At 42.1% G+C, this 13017-nt stretch overlaps 1 protein-coding gene across 5 annotated transcripts in view; it reads right to left on the bottom strand.

Moving 5' to 3' along the window:
• Positions 1–13017, bottom strand: part of LOC105480036 (armadillo repeat containing 3) — a 115735-nt gene that overhangs the window by 16198 nt on the left and 86520 nt on the right. The gene's annotated exons all lie outside the window — the stretch shown is intronic.

The raw sequence follows: 13017 nt of genomic DNA on the forward strand, positions 1-13017 counted from the left end.
CCACCCACCTGCCCAATGTTTCTTAGTGGGAGAGGGAGTCTCACACTTATTGGGACAAAGCAGCTTCCCAGGCTGGCCACATCCTGGGCTGAGCAGGTCCCTTCTGGCCACTCCAGTATCTCTGGGTGGGAGAAGCAAGTCTCAGGCCCTCAGGTACACTTGCTGTGTCTGGGTCCCTCTTGCTACTACTTCCCAGCTGCCTTGATAGGTCTTGGTAGGTCTAGGAGTGGACAGGGGGAAAAGGGAAGGGGTCTCTGGCTGTCAGAAGAGATGTTTGCTTACTCTAGACTCCTAGCATTAGTGGGGTTCCAATCAACCCCCTTGTCATTGACAATGAGTTTGCCTAGTGTTGTCAAATGACTACTAGTTGCTTTCTGTTGCTAGGCTGGGGGACCTTCTGTTAGATGAGGGAATATAAGATGCCCTGCTGCTGTGTTTTTCCCCTAGTCAGAGGGTCCCCAGCCAGTTCACCTTCTTCCTGCTTCCTTTGGAGTTCTCCTGTGTTTGCCTCTTGCATTATTTCCAGGGTTAATAGTTCTATTTAGTAGGGAGGAGAAAAGAAAAACTAGTCTGTGTCAACTTGATCTGCAGGAAGTCATCAAATGATTCTTGACAAAGGTACAAAGATAATTCAAGAGAGACAAATGTCGCTTTTCACCAAATCTTCCTGGAACAATTATATATTCATATGCAAAGTAAATTTCAACATAAGCCTCACATTTAATGTAAAAATTAACTCAGAATTAATGCTAGCCCTAAATAGAAAACCTAAAAGCATCCAATATTTTGAAGAAAACAAAGGAGGAAATCTTCTTGATCTAGGGTTAGCCTATATATATATGTAAACACTCTACAGATATAAATATAAATATACGTATTTTTTCAAGGCATTCTTCAAGAAGCAGGGAGTTTTTAGATGTGACACGAAAAGCACAATCTATAAAAGAAAATTTTGACAAATTTGACTTCATCAAAATTAAAAACTTTTGCTCTGAGAAAGATACTGCTAAGGAAATAAAAAGACAAGTTACAGAGTGGGAGAAAATATTTGCAAGCCACATGGTCAACAGAAGATTCATATATAAGACAAAGAATGCTCAAGACTGAACAGTAAAAAAACAAACAGCTTCGGCACAGCAAAAGAAACTATCAACAGAGTAAACAGGCAACCTACAGAATGGGGAAAAGTATTCACAAACTATGCATCCAACAAAGGTCTAATATCCAGAATATATACAGAACTTAAACAATTCAACAAGCACAAAATGAATGACCCCATTAAAAATGGGCAAAGGACATGAACAGACAATTCTTAAAAGAAGACATACATGTGGCCAACAAATATATGAAAAAACGTGCAAATTCATTAATCATTACAGAAATGCAAATCAAAACCATAATGAGAATACCGTCTTACACCAGTTAGAATGGCTAATGCTAAAAAAATAAAAAATAACAGATGTTGGCAAGGTTGTGGAGAAAAGGGAGCATTCATTCACTGTTGGTGGGATTGTAAATTAGTTCAGCCACTGTGGAAACAAGTTTGGAGATTTCAAAGAACTTAGAACTACCATTTGACCCAGCCATCCCATTACTGGGTGTACACCCAAAGGAAAATAAATCATTGTACCAAAAAGACACATGTACTCCTATGTTCATTGCAGCACTATTCACAATAGCAAATACATGGCATCAACCTAGATGTCCATCAATGTGGTATGTATACACCATAGAATAAAATGCAGCCATAAAAAAGAATAAAATCATGTCCTTTTCAGCAGCATAGATACAGCTGGAGGTCATTATCCTAAGTGAATTAATGCAGGAACAGAAAACCAAATACCACATGTTCTCAGTTATAAGTGGGAGCTAAACATTGTGTATACATGGACATAAAGATGAGAACAACAGACACCAGGGCACTGGGGGCTACTAGGTAGGGGAGGCTGAGAGGTGGGGAAGGGTTGAAAACATACCTATTGGAATTGGGCTCACTACCTGGGTGACAGGATGATTCATATGCCAAATCTCAGCAACACACAATTTACCCACGTAGCAGACCTGCACCTGTACCCCCTGAACCTAAAATAACAGTTGAGAAAAGCAAAAACAAAATCCCAATTTTAAAAAATGGACAAAATACTCGAACAGATAGTTCACCAAAGAGGATATAAAGATGGCAAATAAGCACATGAAAAAAAAGTTAACATCATTAGCTATTAGGGAAATGCAAATTAAGATCATGATGAGATACCCCTATTTACATATTAGAATGGATAAATAAATACTAACAATCCCAAGTGCCAGCAAGGATGTGGAGCACCTGGTGTTCTCATACATTGCCGGTGAGAATGCAAAATGCTCTTGCTACTCTGGAAAAGTCTGCTAGTACTTATAAAGTAGAACATACAGTTACTATATGACCCAGAAATCCCACTCCCAGGTATTTACCCTAGAGAAATTAAAACTGGCTGTGTGTGGGGGCACATGCCCATAATCCCAGCTATTCGGGAGGCTGAAGCGGGAGAATTGCCTGAACCCAGGAGGTGGAGGTTGCAGTGAGCCAAGAAGATCGCACCACTGCACTCCAGCCTGCGCAACAGAGTGAGACTCCACCAAAACAACAACAACAACAACAACAACAAAACCCTTACATTCACACACACATGAATGTTTATAACAGCACTATTCATAATCAACAAAAACTGGAAACAACTCAATTGTCCTTTAACAGGTGCATGGACATATACCGTGGTATACCCATACAATGAAATAATACTCTGAAATAAACTACTGATACACAAAACAATTCAGAAGAATCTCAAAGGCATTATACTGTGTGGAAAGGCCAGTCTCAAAGATTACACACTGTACGATCCTATTCATGTGGCATTCTCAAAAAGACGAACAGGCGTGGCTGTGCGGTGATGGCTTGCGCATGTCATCCCAGCACTTTGAGAGGCAGAGGCAGACGAACTGCTTGAACTTAGGAGCTCCAGACCAGCCTGGGCAACATGGCGAAACCTTACAAAAATTAGCTGGGTGTGGTGGTGCACACCTGTAGTCCCAGCTACTCGGGAGGCTGAGGTGGGAGGATCACTTGAGTCCAGGAAGTTGAAGCTGCAGTGAGTGGAGGTTGCAGTGAGCCAAGATCATGCCACTGCACTCCAGCCCGAACTCTACAAAGTGAGAACCTGTCTCTAAAAAAACAAAACAAAGCAAAACCGAAAAACTACAGTAACAGAGAACAAACAGAGAATACCAGGGGTTAGGATTATCTGGGGTGGTAGAACTGTTTTGTATCCTGGTTGTGATGATGGTTATATAAATCTCCACTTTCGTTAAAGTTCATAGAATTGTATACAGAAATCAATTTTAAAATAAACCTTGCTGTGTATTCACTTTATATTTACATGAGAGTTATGATTTTACTTTTATACAAATTATATTCTAACACTATAGATGGAATGTCTGTCTTTACTCACTTTCTGCATCTCACCCTAGGGGATGCTGGTGTGACCTGATGACCTGCACCCCACTTTTTACTCTGCACCAAACACCCCTAAACAGCTTGACACAAACTGGAACATTTTCAGTATCAAAGGAGGCAATCATCGTTTTGTTAAAATACTTCTGGGCTGGTAAATAACGGCTTATCTATCATTTGGTCCTCGGCAAGGCTTACTTTCTCTACTTTCCACTGCTAGCTGAGAGCCCACATTGGGAGAACCGGCAGTGAGGCTGGACAGCCCTCTGGGAGGCCGTGGGGAGGATGTCCACGGCCACTCACTAGAGCAGCTTTGCAAGGAACTCAGGAAAATCTAGAAGGGGAAGATGCAGGGATCAGGGGAGTCACAGCCTCCTCACTTCACAGCTGTGCCAGGACGCAGCCTACCCTTTTCCAGTTTTTGGTTTTAGCTGTTTTTCCTTAATAATTACCAAGATGCAAGTCTAATAAATGATGACATAAAAATGCCTTTTTGGTTTTAAAGTACACAGGCTCTTGGCTGACGCACAGTCACACAGAGACAGATCAAGAGGCACCATCTATGGCCAAACATGACCTTGGGCAGAGGGTCTAAAAAGGAATGAAATGAGAGCATAAGTTTCCAAGACTCCCCACAGTTTGGTGACTCCAGTGTGGGTTGGGACCCCAGCCGGGACCACAGACCTGCTTCCCTGCCCAAGGACTTTAGCTCTTTTGCGTGATGAGAGAAGTCTCCAGAACCGGCCTGGGTGGGACTTTGAGTAGGTGGAGTTCCAACGAGGACAATGCTGTTTCTAATTCCCGACTCGCGGTCAACGCTGCTGCTAGTTCATTTCTATTTTTCCCGCAGAATTTTGTCAATTAACCAGTGATATGTAAATAAATGCTTCTATTTATTATTAAAAAGAATTGTTGCCTTATCTAAATATCTACCACACTGTTCTTCGTGACATTGGCGTGTTTTCTGAGGGCAGATTTTCTTATACACCTTGTTCATTATAAAAGGATTGGACAATATTAAGATTAAACAGTAGCTTTGATTGCAGCTTTTATTTTGTTGCTTCTTGAGAACAAGGAACTTAAAACAACAACTGTGTCAGAGGGTCAAGAAATCAAGAAAATGGGGCTAGGCCAGACCAAGCAGGTGAAGCACCTGTTTCGTTTTGTTTTGTTTTGTTTTGTTTTTTGAGACGAAGTCTCTCTCTGTGGCTCAGGCTGAAATGCAGTAGTGCAATCTTGGTTCACTGCAAACTCTGTCTCCCAGCCTCAAGAGATTCTCCTGCTTCAGCCTCCCAGGTAGCTGGGATTACCAGCATTCGCCACCCCAACCAGCTACTTTTAGTATTTTTAGTAGAGACAGGGTTTTAGCATGTTGGCCAGGCTGATCTCGAACTCCTGACCTCAAGTGATCCGCCCATCTCGGCCTCCCAAAGTGTTGGGATTACAGGCATGAGCCACCATGCCTGGTCAATCACTTGTTATATACTCACACGTATTGAGCATCTGTTACACTAGCAGTAAAATAAAGATTATTTATCTTTAAGTATTACTTGAAGCACAAGGTGGGAGGGAAGAATTGACTGAGGTCCAGATGAATTTTCTTTTTATTTTGAAGAAAAGAAGAGAAAAAAAATCCTGTCAACTGCTATTTGAGAATTACAAAGCTCTGTACTAGTTATAACAAGTACTAAAAGTTTTATACTTTCTAATTAAATATTGTATTTGCTGCAGCCAAGTAGAGAGGTTAATCATATATCATTGAATGCACCCACCATACATTCTGATAAAATCTCTAAGCAAAAGTTAATATTTCCTAGAGAGATCATTTTAACCCCCTTATTTGTAAAAAAATAATAATAATAAATTGGACATCATCACATACATAGTTAAGATTTTAGTAAATTGGAAACCAATACTAGGAAGGTCAATTGGAAGTGCTGGAAGCACAGATAGGTTCACCTGTTTTCTAAAATTGCAAGGTGGCATTGTAAGATTGGAGAGCTCAGTTCCAATAGTCAGTCCAATACTCAGTCACTGAATAGAGTGACTATTCAGAGTTACCTACAAAACAGAGGCAGGAGTGTTTCTCAGAGAGCATGCTGCCTGATGTAAGAACAAGGAATCATTTGGCATGAAGGAGAAAATATCGGATACACCTTCGGGAAAGGCAATCTTATGAATGATTAAAAAGAATTTTCTGGAACTCCTGAACTGTAGTTTCTTATTGCTATAAATAGAAGCATTTCTTTTGAACTTCTTTCACCGAAGGCTGCCAGGTTATATTAAGAAGGGCTTCAGTACTTAAATACATTTCATGCATATGGAAATAAACACTTGGAAATTATAAAATTAACTCCGGTAAAATTAACTCTCAGAGCATCCGTTTTTGGTTAAAGACAGCAGAACTTTTACCTCTCCAGCAGAAACTTTAGCAAAACTACCTCAGGAAACAGGGATTTACTGTGGGATCCAAAGCTCTAAGGTTATTTTTCTACATTCATAGGTGGATGAAAAGGGGAGCAGGTAAACATATAGAATATTTGGCTGACTCTAAATCATGTATTGACATTTTCAAAGTTTAATCCCTTGCTCCTTTTTGATACCATTGACTATTTAAATACATAATTATAGGACAAGGCTGGTGGGAGAAATACAGGTCATGAACCCAGCCCACTTGGGGTTTCAATTTAAGCAAGAAGATTTTGTTATGTGGAAAATAATCACAATACTAGGCAGCATTCAATAAATTCCACATGAGTGATAAAGATATGAGAGTCTCCAGGAGTTCAATGTTGAAAGAAATGTATTCAGATCGGGTGTCCTATTCCACCCAATCTATTCCAAAAGGATGGGAACAAGGCATCGTTCAAAGTAGAGATAGGATTTGTTCTGGGTAGTGTCTGATTGTGTGAGTGTGTGTATTTCTTTATTGTCTGTCTTCTCACTAGGATGTAAGTTCTATGAAGGCAAAAGTTTTTGTTTACTGCTGTATCTCCAGCACTGGAACAATTCCAGGCACATAGAAGGTGCTCAATAAGTATATGTTGAATGAATGAATTGTAGAAAAAAGGTGAGAAGGTGTTTACATGTGACTAAGATATAATATCTGTTTCTGAAAGACTTTAGTAGTCAAGAGTTGGGGGAAGAAGCAAGCAACAACGATTATGAGTAAAAAGAGGGTAGTGGGAAATTATTTTAAAAACAAAAATGTTTTAGGAAATCATTATCCTGTAGATCAAGGTTGTCTGAGTAACAGAAGTGTTAAAGCATTTGCTGTAAATATCTAAAAGGCTGTAGATATGAACAGCGTGGAAAGAAGATATAAAAAAGGAGACAGAAAAATAACTTTTAAATATGTGTAATAAACTCATGTTCAATCAAGTAAACATTCATGAAAACTGGTCTGAATACAAAAGAATAGTGTAGATAGAACTTATACATTTCACAAACAGGTCTAGTGAATGCTATTTTTAAATATTTACATTCAAGTGTCCTCTATATGGAAAAGCTTTAGAAGAAATGTTAGATATGTTGGTTTCAGTGAAGACTAAGGAAGGAGGAGAGTGGATAACCAGGAAACGAATTAATCACATCTCCTATGAGTGTTTTGCCACGAAGGGGAGTATAACTAAAGCCTTGAAACCAAAAGTAATATGGTGCCTGGTCACCCAGGAGGCAGAGATTTGAGTTTACATGTTGCATGGTAATGATATTCATCAGGAAAAAGAAATCCATACTTTCTGAACACTTCACATGTAATTGATCTTACTTCTTTCCCATCTCTTCTATCCTCTGCCTTTCAAAAATGTAGCCACTCCATGGTTCTCGATGTCTCATTATTCTTTGTCAGTATCTCTCAGTCTTTGTATTTATCTTTTTCCTTTATGACCTTCTGTTAAAATTTTTTTTTAACTTTTATTTTAAGTTCGGGGGTATATGTGCAGGTTTGTTACATAGGCAAATTTGTGTCATGGGTTTTTTTTTTTTTTTTTTTTTTTTTTGTACAGATTACCACACCCCTCAGGTATTGGGCCTAGTAGCCATTCATTATTTTTCCTAATCCTCTCCCTCCTCCCACCCTCCCCCCTCCAGTAGGCCCCAGTGTGTGTTGTTGTTCCCCTCTATGGGTCCATGTGCTCTCGTCAGTTAGCTCCCACTTATAAGTGAGAACACACAGTATTTGGTTTTCTGTTCCTGCATCAGTTTGCTAAGGATAATGGCCTCCAGCTCCATCCATGTCCCTGTAAAGAACATGATTTCATTCTTTTTTGTGTTTGCACAATATTCCATAGTGTATATGTACCACATTTTATTTATCCAGTCTATCCTTGATGGGCATTTAGGCTGATCCCATGTCTTTGCTATTGTCTCACTCTTTTTAACATAAAATATTTTCAATGGCTTACCAGATGAATGCAGTTAAAATATTTTATTCTCTTTCTAGGAGTCCAACGTTTTAATAGTCACAAGACAAGAAGGGTTGACCAAAAGATAGACAACAGGACAACAGGGCTATGGCTAATCTACCCCTCAGTGGACCAAAGGCTAAGAAGGGAAGAGAGAAGGGACACACATTGAACTCCTAAGTGCGCTAGGCAATGGTCAGGCACTTTCCTGACACCATATCGCCTCTTACAGCAGCTCTTTGAGGCAGGGATCATCATTTCCATTTACAGTTCAGAAGACCAAGGCAGTTGTGTCTGAATCCAAAGTCTGAGTTAACCCTCATGCCAACAATCCTCTTAAATCCTAGGAGTGTATCAGGGTTTATCTTGAAGTGGGGAGTGAGCTGCCAGAATGTGCGGAGAAAGAGGGAGAGTGAAGACAGTACAAAGAAGGAATAATTATTCTCATTTGTTTATATTTGTTCTCCCTGGGCATATGGTAAAGGAGTCAAACATCTGTTCCTTTCAACAAGCAGCATTCAATAATTAAAGTAATTTTTAATATTTAATCGATAAATAATTTTTTACTGCCCCTGATGAGCCTGATACTATTCTAGGCTCTATGGATATAAAGATTAAAAAAAAAGGCATGGTCCCGGATCTCAAACGGCTCATTGTTTAGTAAGAAAGAGAATTAATCAACACAAATCAGTGCAGGCTATGGATGAGATAGAATCCATTCACAAAGGAGTTTCAGTTTCACGGGATGACTAATGGCTGCGTTCTGGAGATCTAGTGTACAGCATGGAGACATTATATTATATCTAATAATACTGTATTGTATACGTGAAATTTACTGAGAGAGTAGATCTTCCATGTTCTCACCACAAAACTACAAAAAACAAAAGGGAACTCTGTGAGGTGATGGAAGTGTTGATTAACTTAATCGTGGTAAACATTTCACAGTGTGCACAGATATCAAAACATCATGTTTAAATGTACATAATAATTCTTTTGTCAATTAAGCCTCGATAAAGTGAGAAAAAACTATAGCTAAATAAATAATTAAAAACCCAAATTCACAAAAAATGGGCACAAAGTATATATTTACCCTGGTGTGATCAGAGAAGGCTTCACAAAAACAAAGCTGTAAAGAAAATAAAGAATGGAAACGAATCCACAAATTTGAGGAACTTGCCACAAAACAAGAAAGGCTATTCCGGGGTAGGCCATGCTTGGAGTTTGGGCTTCAGCTATACGATGAGAGGGAACTTTGTTTTAGGCAGAGTCATATGATCTGACTTTCATTTAAAAAGGTGTGTAGTGGCTGGCCATGGTGGTTCACGCCTGTAATGCCAGCATTTTGGGAGGCCAAGGTGGGCGGATCACACAAGGCCAGGAGTTTGAGACTAGCATGGCCAACATGGTCTCTAATAAAAATTAAAAAAAATAAAGAGCTGGGCATGATGGATGGCACGCACCTGTAATCCCAGCTACTCAGGAGGCTGAGGCATGAGAATTGCGTGAACCCGGGAGGCAGAATTTGCAGTGAGCCGGGATCACACCACTGCACTTCACCCTGGTGACAGAGTGAGACTCTGTCTCAAAAAAAAGGTGGGGGCTCGCACCTCTGGGGGCGCATGCATGGAGGATGGGTTTATGTAGGGCTATGTGAAAGTGGGAGGATTTACAGTACAATAAGGAGGTTGTTGTGATTGACATACAACAAAAAGGCCTGAACCGGGGAAGTAAAAGTGAAAATGAAGGGACGAAATAGATGTAGGAGAGTTAAGACATAGAGTGGATAGGACTGTCTTGGTCATTCCATATTGGGGATAAATGAGAAGGACTTCAAGATGATTCCTAGGCATGGGTGATTGTATGGGAATATGGTTAACATGAGCAAGCATAGGGAAGAGAGGGAGAGGGAGCTTGGGAGCTGCGATGAACAATGAGTTCAGGTTGGAACATATTGAACTTAAGGTGCCTTCAGAGTGACAAGGCAGAGGACTCCACCAGGCAACTGGACACACAGGTCTGGACTCAAGAGAAGGGTCTCAGCTTTGGAATGGGAGCTAAAACTATGGAGAGTAGGAATAGGAGTACTACTTTTGGAGAACACTGATATTTACAGTATTGCAAAGGATGAAAAGATAACACCAAGGGCCAAAAATGAAGGGATTTATCCATAGAACAAAGTGACATGGATCTAATGAGATCAAGATGTGAGTGCTTCACAGTGTTACGGAAAATGTCAGTGTCAAATATCACAATAAAGCAAACTATAGCTGTGTGAAGATTAGCAGCTTGATATTCGCAAGTACACAAAGTGAGTTCCCACCCAGAAGCATTGCCCAAAAGGTTTAGGATTAAGAACCAGATTGAGCTGTAAGAAAAATAAGACAATTTTAAAAAGCCAAGAAGAGCAGAAGAACTAAAGATGAAAGCTGATGTGCTCACCCGTCTGGGTGAGGACCAGAGGGAAAGGTGCACTTTGATTGAAGCACTATATGTACAACAGGGTCCTGTGGCTGCTCATCAGTCAAGTGGCCTGTCCCTAGCAAGGCAGCAGAAGGTTGAGTCTTTCCCAGGGCCATAGCTGGGTGGACTAAAGGGGAACACTTGTCTCAGAGGCAGCCAACGTTCCGGATGGCCTGTGAAAATGAGATTGAGTCTCCTGAAAATGCGCGAAGAGACAGAGAGAGATTGTACTTGATTGCTGCCAGGCTTTTGAACTGGAAGGCTGTTTTGGAATTGGGGCCAGATTTGGTCCCTTAGCAAACCAAGGCCACATGCAAGCTACAGTTAGAGGTGAGGCCGTTAAAAAAAAAGCAAGCAAGGAAGCAAGTGCAAGTAAGTTACCATGCAGGTGGAGGGAGAAAGAGAGAGAGGAAGAGAGATGGGCGGGCCCTGCAGTTGTCACCTGTCCCATTGAGGACCCTCTGCATCCCTGCACTGAATTCCTTTATATCCTTGTACAGTTGGAGTGGGTTTTGGCTCCTTGCAACTGCTTAGTACAACAATAATAATAGCAACAGGAGCTGACATTTGTTGACTGTTTACCATGTGCCAGGCACTGCGCTAAGCATTTCACACGTAGTGACTTACTTGAGGCTTACAACAGCACTATGAAAACAGTTCTATTTTTATTTCAGTTTTATGGATGAGGAAACAGAGATAAAGAGAAGGTAACCTATTTGCTCCAGATGCATCGTTTACAAGTGTGGAACTTGTCAGAAATAACCTTTTCCTGCCAAAGTTTGGATTTCTGTTCTTTTGAATAAATGTGAATGCCTATGAGTGCCAGTCAGGCACTGCACTAAATACAGGGGATGAAAAGAAATTATTCAAATAAGAACATGTCCTTGTTCTTGAGGAGCTTTTAGTCCAATGGGGAGAAGCTCAGAGAGGCCAAAGGGTAGGGCGGAGCAAAACAAAGAAAAGGGAAGGACAAGGAATGGAAAGGAAAGGAAAGGGAAGGAGAGAGGAGGGAAGGGAAGGAGAGAGGAGAAAAGGGAAGGCGAGAAGAGGGAAGGGAATAACAGGGAAGGGAAGGGAAGGAAAGGGAAGGAGGGGGAGGGAAAGGAAGGAGGGGGTAGGGAAGGGAAGGAGAAGGGGAGGAAAGGAAAGGAGAGGAGAGGGAAGGGAAAGAGAGGGGAGGGAAGGGAAAGAGGGGAGGGAAGGAAAGAGAGGGGAGGGAAGGAAAGAGAGGGGAGGGAAGGAAAGAGAGGGGAGGGAAGGGAAGGAGTGGGGAGGGAAAGGAAGGAGAGGAGAAGAAAGGAAAGGAGAGAGAAGAGGGTAGGTCAGGGAATGGGAAGTAAGGGGAGAGAGAAGGGGGAAGGGAAGGGAAAGGGGGAGGGAAGAGAAGGGAAGGGAAGAGAAGAGAAGAACAGGGAAGGGAAGGGAGAGGGGAGGGAGGGGAAGGAGAGGGGAGGGAAAGAAAGGAGTGGGGAGGGGAGGGAAGGGAAGGGGTGGGAAGGAAAAGCGAGGAGAGGAGAGGGAAGAGAAAGAGGGGAGGGAAGGGAAGGAAAGGGAAGGGAAAGCGAAGGAAAGGGGAGAGAAAGGACAGAGCGGGGAGGGAAAGGAAGGAGAGGATAGGAAAGGGAAGGAGAGAGAAGAAGGTAGGTCAGGGAATGGGAAGGAAGGGGAGAAAGAAGAGAGAAGGGAAGGGAAGGGAAAGAAGAGAGAAGGGAGGGACGGGAGGGAAGGGAAGGGAAGAGAAGAGAAGAACAGGGAAGGGAAGGGAGAGGGGAGGGAGGGGATACAAAGAAGCAGAGGGAAGGGAAGGAGAGGGAAGCTGGAGGGAAGGGAGGAGAAGGGAAGGGAAGGAAGAGAAGGACAGGGAAGGGGAGGAGAGAGCAAGCAGAAGCTATGGGACTGGAACCACAGGAGCAGATGAGAAGCACTGATGAGAATATTGAGCAGCAGAGACTGTAACAACAGAGAAGAAAGAGCAGAAAATAAAGCAGTCTAAGGAGGAGGGCAAACCACTGCCTATGCCTTGGGAGACCTGGGGCCCAGCCTCCTTGGAAAGCAGGGGTCTGGTATCCACATTCCACAGCCTCCAATGCCACCATGGCCCTTACAGGCTTAAGTCTACCATAACTCAATACAGTTTTTCAAATAATCCAGGAAAGTTCTCACAGGAGAAGTATGTTTTAAAAATATGTAAACATGTAGGGCCAAGCAGGGTGACTCATGCCTGTAATCCCAGCACTTTGGGAGGCCAAGGCAGACAGATCACGAGGTCAGGAGTTCGAGACCAGCCTGGCCAACAGGGTGAAACCCCGTCTCTAGTAAAAATACAAAAATTAGCTAAGCATGGTGGCTCACACTTGTAATCCTAGCTACTCAGGAGGCTGAGGCAGGAGAATTGCTTGAACCCGGGAGGCAGAGGTTGCAGTGAGCCAAGATAGGAGATGGTGCCACTGCACTCCAGCCTGGGCGACAGAGGAAGACTCCGCCTCAGGAAAAAAAAAAAAAAAAAAAAACAATGCACAGACCTTAAAAGGACATTACAATTGTCCCAACCAAGTAAGAGCATTGCCCTATTTGCCTCTCCTCCTCCTCGTTCCTTTTCCCATAGAGGGTCAGAGACAGTGAGGGAGGCGGGGAAGGCCGTGGAAGCAAAAGTGGGGCGGGAGG

Source organism: Macaca nemestrina, chromosome 9 (genome assembly GCF_043159975.1).
Source record: "Macaca nemestrina isolate mMacNem1 chromosome 9, mMacNem.hap1, whole genome shotgun sequence".
Lineage (NCBI taxonomy): Eukaryota > Metazoa > Chordata > Mammalia > Primates > Cercopithecidae > Macaca > Macaca nemestrina.